General features: G+C 42.7%; 1 protein-coding gene across 2 annotated transcripts in view; it reads right to left on the bottom strand.

The window, feature by feature from the left end:
* The window catches only part of GTF2H1 (general transcription factor IIH subunit 1), a 44,802-nt gene extending 37,956 nt beyond the window's left edge, over positions 1–6,846 (bottom strand). Inside the window, exon 1 of one of the 2 annotated variants that reach the window (XM_008062829.2) lies at positions 6,392–6,846. The gene's annotated coding sequence lies outside the window, so the exon portion shown is untranslated. The remainder of the gene's footprint in view (positions 1–6,391) is intronic. The other variant, XM_021714884.1, reaches the window with a different exon arrangement.

Here is a 6,846-nt window from a genome sequence, read left to right as displayed (position 1 = left end):
TCGAGGATCTCACTCTGTCTCCCAGTTGGAGTGTGATGGTATAATGCAGGCTTACCCCAGCCTCAACCTTCTGGGCTCAGGCAATCCTCCCACCTCAGCTTCCTGAGTAGTTGGGACCACAGAGGTGTGCCACCATACCTGGCTAATTTTTTTGAACTTTTTTGTAGAAATAAGGTCTCGCTATGTTGCCTAAGCTGGTCTTGAACTCCTGGGTTCAGGCAACCTCCCCCTCTCAGCCTTCTCAAAGTGCTAGGATTACAGGTGCTAGCCACCAAGCCTAGACAATACCATTTTTTAACAGGCTCATTTGATGTCCTCTTAGGCTGAGACTTCAATCAGAGGGTTATAGTTGCTTAAAGTTTAAAAAGTTTTAAGATTACTTAATGACATGAAAAGATAAACTGTTGAGCAATCAAAGTCAAAAAAACCCAAACCCCAAAAAACGTGAAGTAGTTAAGGTTTCATATTATTAAAATTTTAAAAATCTAAAATTTAGCTGGGCTCGGTGGCTCAGCCTGTAATCCCTCGCTTGGGGAGGCTGAGGTGAGTGGATTGCCTGAGCCTGCGGGTTTGAGACCCTCCTGGGCAACTTGGCGAGACATCATCTCTACAATAAATCAAAAATTAGCTGGGCGTGGTAGTGTGCGCCTGTAGTTCCAGCTACTTGGAAGGCTGAGGTGGAAGGATCGCCAGAGCTAGCAGGTCAAGGCTGCAGTGGCCAGGAATGGCCACTGTACTCCAGTCTGGGTGACAGAGTGAGACTCTAACTCAAAAAAAAAAAAAAAAATCTAAAATTTATCAAATGCTTAATATGTGTCAGGCGCCGGATTAAGTTATTTGTAGGCATTATCTCATTGAATCCCCAGTTAATAATCCAATGAAGAAGGTTCTATTATTAGTTCCGTTTTGAAGATAAGAAAACTGGATTTGAGAAACCAAGACACTTTCCTAGAGCATCAAAGTAGCAGCAGAGCTGGCTTTGAATATGGGTCAGACTGATCTTGAAGTTCTACAATGTGAATTTGCATATATATAACTGGAGGGATAGATACCAAATTTAATAGCAATTACCTATGGTGATAAAAATACAGGTGATTTAAATGTTCTTTTTTGCTTTCAGGACGATCTATAATAAATTACTATGTAATGAAGCAGTTATTTAAAATGTCTTCCCAAGTTTACTACCTATCAAACCAAATGTTTACAAGGTAACATGGGAAAGTGTTAGATGTGTAAAAATTAAAACTGTCTCTATTTGCAATAGTTTATTTTCAATTTCTGCAGTATGTGTCACCCGTATTTTTAATTTAAGAAAGACATTTAAAAAATTCTATAGAATTGTTAGTTTAACTAATATTGATTTTCTAATATTCATTGTAATAAACACGTAACTACTGTATTTTTTAAAATCCACTGTGTAGATTATGAAATTGTACTGCATATCACACAAATCACATTTCAGGAAACATGAATTAAAATCAGAGAAGGATAGGGAGGGTCTAGAAAGAAGTTAGTAGATAATTATAGGATCATTTAAAGTATGTCAATAGTTGGGAGAAAAGCAGTGAGCAAGGACAGCTGACAGAACAAGTCCCCAAATAACTGGGCTTATAGGTACAAATGAAAAGAGTTAGCATTGCAAAAGAACAGAAAAATCTTTCTGAGTTGGGAAGGTAAGGAAGGAAAGATGGGTGAAGAGAGAAGTTGTAAAGTGGACAATACATTAGAGCAATAGAACTGACTAAATCAACTGGGAAACATATACAACATGTAAAACCATTTATGTCAAAATTACTTTTGGGGTACTTAAAAAAAAAACTCAGAGATAATTTATTGAACATTGAGCACAATAGGTCAATTGCCTCACAACTAATTTGTTTGGTAAATGTCACTGGTCACGTGTAATGCCCATTAATTTTCAAGGACCAATTTTAAGAGGTTTAACAGAGTCACTGGGGCGATCCTACAATGGCTTCTGTGATTTCCAAATATTTTCTTGAAGGGTATTTGTTGGGTGGCAGACACTTCTTGCCAGTATAACTGTATAAGAGTCATAGAATATTTTATGAAAATTGGTGTAGGTTACATTTAAACAGATCAGGCCAATGAAGACACAGCTTTACTTAAAAGATTACTTACTTTATGAAATAATCTGTCACAAGGCTTCTTTAAATAGCAATATCCTCTAGTAAAGGCATTAATCCATTTGCAGTTACAAATTTGTTTGCCCAAAGCTAAATGCACATGCCTTGCTCTGAGTCCTTGTACATTCTCTTTCCTTCTCATGAACTGGTTTTTACTCATTATTTTTTCAGTCTACTTTAAGCTTCAAAGTTACCAGCTAAGGTCTCCTATCATTCTCTTTATAACACCACAACTGTGATTAATTTTTTAATGTAATTCTTTTAATGTACATGTCCTCTGATAGATTCAGGCTTCATAAGGAAGGGCAGAGGCCAGATGTGTTGTGTTCTCTGCAATATAGCACCCAGTAATACAGTGTTTGGCCCATAGTAAGAGTCCAGTAAATATATGACTCATTTAAGATCTTTGTTATTAAAAGACTACAATCTTGGCTGGATGTGATGGCTCAAGCTTGTAATCCCAGCACTTTGGGAGGCTGAGGCAAGAGGATTGCCTGAGCTCAGGGGTTCAAGACCAGCCTGGGCAACTTGGTGAGATCTCATCTCTACAATAAATCCAAAAATAAGCTGGGTGTGGTAGTGCACGCCTGTGGTTCCAGCTACTTGGAAGGCTGAGGTGGAAGGATCGCCTGAGCCCAGCAAGTTGAGGCTGCAATGGCCATTAGCATGCCACTGCATCCTAGCCTGGGTGAGTGTGAGACTCCAGCTCAAAAACAAAACAAAAGAAGCAAAAAAGAACACACTTCTGATAAGATAAAACAAGAAGCCCTTTCAGAAACATCCTTGGCTACACTCCAGGAATTACTATAACTCTCACTTCACAGATTTCTCACAGATTCCAATGACCAAATCTTGCCCTTATAAGGAAAGTGATAGGAAAATTTTGAAATTGTTGAATAGAAATCTTTAAATTATTGCATCTCTGCATTTGCACTATATACATTCTCTTTTCCAATGTGCAGAGATTGGATAAAAAGGCAACAAGTGAAATATAAATTCATTAGCACCCTCCAACAGGAGGATTACTAAAGAGAGCTGCTGTATCTGCCTGCATAAAAAAAATTAGAGATTTGGAATGCTGCTTGTCATGAAGCAATCCAAAAATGTTTTTACAAATCAGCATTACAGGGAATGACAGTTAGAAGTATGTCAAGAGTGACCAAAATGTACTGTTTTAAGGATAGGTTCACAGACAAGGAAGATATTAAGAAGAATAACCGATGTGGTGCTCTTAAGACTAAGCACTTTTTCACCTTACAGTAGTGCAGGGAAGAGGTGGGAGAAGGAAAATGCGACAGAGATGCATGATAGAGGAAACTGTGCTCATATTCACTAATAATACTCCATGCTGACAAGAGTACATCACCCAAATTGAGATAACAGTAATCAGTTGGTAATCAAAGTGGGAAAAAGAGGAACTATTAGATCAATGCCTGACACTGCCACACTGAAGGCAAGAATGAGAAAGGAGGAAGGGCACAAAGACATCTCTAGCAGCAGCAAATAGTGGCCAAAATGCTAGGAACACTCAACATTCTGACAGCAGGGGAAAAAATCAGTAGCACAAAGGTTATAAGATGGAAAAACACATGCTGATACTGGCAGGGAGAAGATACAAGCCTTGAGGGCAGTATACACAAGGAAGCGTTCACAACTGACTAGCGCTGCTCGCTTCACTATATATATCTATTTTGAGTTAGGGTCTCACTCTGTCACCCCGGCTGGAGTATAGTCACATGCTCACTGTTTACCACGGCCTTGATATCCTGTGCTCAGGCATCTGCCTCAGCTTCCCAAGGGACTACAGAAGCACATTACAATGCCTAGCTAATTTTTTGATTTTTTTTGTAAATACAAGGTCTCACTATGTTGCCCGGGCTGGTCTCGAACTCCTGGGCTCAAGCAATCCTCCTGCCTTGGCCTCTGAAATTGCTGGGATTAGAGGGATAAGCCACCATGCCTAGCCAGCTTCACTATTTTTTTAATTTTCCTCTTCCCCAACTGCTTCAGTACTTCTCCTTTTGACTGTAACAATCTCCTAGTATTTTTTAAGAGCCTTCTCTGGATTTGCTTGGGCTTTTTTAAAAAAACATTTGTACTGCAGTATTTGTGTGTGTGTGTATGTGTGTGTGTGTATTTTGAGTCAGAGTCTCACTCAGTCACCCAGGCTGGAGTGCAGTGACACGCTCAAGGCTACCGCAGCCTCAACCTGCTGGGCTCAGGCAATCCTTCTACCTCAGCCTTCCAAGTAGCTGGTATTACAGGCATGCGCCATCACCGCCAGCTAATTTTTTTTTATTTATTGTAGAGATGGGGTCTAAACATATTACCCAGGTTGATCTTGAAATCCTGGACTCAGGCAATCCTCTCAGCCTTGCAAAGTGCTGGGATTACAGGCATGAGTTATTTCACTGGCCTGCAACATGCATTTAATATCACCTAAGAGAGACTCTGATCAACCTGCTGCACTACTAAAGGTCAGCTGAATGAGAGTGACAGACTATCTCTCTTCTTTTCTGAAAGAGGAATTTAGGTAGGTACAAAGTTCTCTCCAAAGTCCTTCAGTCCTGCAAGCCAGAGACCTGCTACCAAAGATTATCTTCCCTTCTGTTGTGACCTTTCCATCTCAATTGCTCTGGGTTTAAGCTTTAAAAAAATTTTAGGGTTGGGTCAGGCACTGTGACTCATGCCTGCAATCCCAGTACTTTGGGAGGCCAAAGGGGGAGGACTGCATGAGGTCAGGAGTTGGAGACCAGCCTGGGCAACATAAAGAGTCCCCATCTCTAACAACAACAAAAAAAGCACCACTTGTAGTCCTAGCAAATCTATAGGCTGAGTCAAGAGGATCACTAGAGCCCATGAGGTTGAGGCTCCAGTGCATGGTCACTGTACCACTGTACTCCAGTCTGGGTGAGAGAGTGAGATTCTGCTGCAAAAAAAAAAAGAGAAAGAAAGAAAAGAATAAAAACCTTAGAGCTGGCGACTTTAGTTTAGAAAGAAAGAAAAGAATAAAAACCCTAAAGCTGGTGACTTTGGCCTAATTACCAAACCCCAAATCAGTCATTTCAAACTGTGTCCCAATGAGATGCTTCCAGGATAGACAAGTGGCTGAGCTGGTGGGGCCCGGCCATCCTAAACTCAGTTTCACCAGAGCACAATGCTTTATACACTGGAGTTCCAGGTAAGAATTCATGGAGAGACACTGTTCTACTCCTTTAAAATGTTTGAAAATCACAAATCTGGAGAAGAATTTTTAAGTCTAGATGTTGGTTTGTATAGAGTCAATACTGATTGAAAGGTGTATTTCATGCCTTAGTTGGGGGGTTTGGGACCACCCTGGGCAACTTGGTGAGACCTTGTCTCTACAATAAATCAACTGAAAACTAAGCAGGAGTGGTGGCATGCTACTTGGAAGGCTGAGGTGGAAGGACTGCCTGAGCCCAGTAGGTCGAGACTGCGGAGGCTAGGAGTGTGCACTCCAGCCTGGGCGACAAAGAGTGACACTCAAATTCCAAAAAAAAAAAGAAAAGAAAAGAAAGAAAAGGTGTATTTCAAACCATTCACTTAAAAAAATGTTTTTAAAATTGGGTCTTTGAATGGACAATATGTAAATGTTTATATCTTCTTCTCTCATCCCCATTTTACAGACGTTAAAATGGACGTTAAAAGAGTCAATTGGATACACCTCCTTAGTCGATTTAGCCTCTGAGGACACCGGGGAGTCTATAAAATAATTACATATCTGCAGGTACTGATCGTCTATTTTTTATCATTACACGACAATCAAATTGGGTATGACCACAACTGGGTGTGTGGATTGGCACGTTAAGAAGGCATTTAAGAGCGGTAGGATTGACAGGCGGAAGCAAAAGGTGTGCGGACGCCAAGGTGAGAGCTTTTCTCTTATAGAAACCGAGCCTCAACAGCACATTTCCTAAAGTGAAGGACTTCTCTGCCTAGGAGAGGCTTCCACTTGTTTCTCATGAGCCAAATCTGGCTTTGGGTAAACCCTCAAATATCCGCTCTCAGTGGAAAAGCAGGCTTCCCTTGGGCAAGTAGATTAGGGATCGCCTCCCCCGCCTTGGGATAAGAAGGACAAACGAGACGGCAGTCTCGGGTGTCGTGGCGACGGCGACAGCGACGCTTGGGAAAGGGGGGAAAGGGGTAGATTCCGCGCCGTCCTGCGGCCCCCGGGCCTGTCAGCTCGTCACCCACCCACCTACCCCCATTCTTCGGTCTCAACTTACCAGATGAAAGCTACAGCTCTGGGCAGGGAGCAAGTAACTGGGCAGAAGAGAGTAGAGTTCCGCTGCGCTTCTTAGAGCCGCTGCTGGGAAGAGACCGAGAGCCAGTGACTGCAGCCGTCGCTACCGCCTCTGTTACTGGGGGGTCTCGCCTCCATCGCTGGCTGCGAGGAGTCTGAGGGCACGTGACCGGAAGTATAGAGGCGGACCGGGGGCACGTGATCCCAGAGCGAGGCCGCCATGACACTTTCCGCTAGTTCCCTCCCTCCCCCACCGGTTCCCGCGTGTTTCGTTTCCTCTCTCCGGCCTCGAGCGGTGAAGGGTCCCGGGATCCTGGTAGGCGCATCCATTTGGCCTACAGCTCCTCCGGCTCCGGCCGGTGCCGTGTTTTCAGTCCGCAGCGACCCTCCGACTGCAGGCCGTAGAGAGCGTAATCGCTACAGCGGCCTAAGGGGGAG

Source organism: Carlito syrichta, unplaced genomic scaffold (assembly GCF_000164805.1).
Source record: "Carlito syrichta isolate Samal-C Ts95f unplaced genomic scaffold, Tarsius_syrichta-2.0.1 Scaffold305865, whole genome shotgun sequence".
Taxonomy (NCBI): domain Eukaryota; kingdom Metazoa; phylum Chordata; class Mammalia; order Primates; family Tarsiidae; genus Carlito; species Carlito syrichta.
Note: the sequence above shows the minus strand (reverse complement) of the source record. Positions and strands in the feature narration are given on the sequence as shown.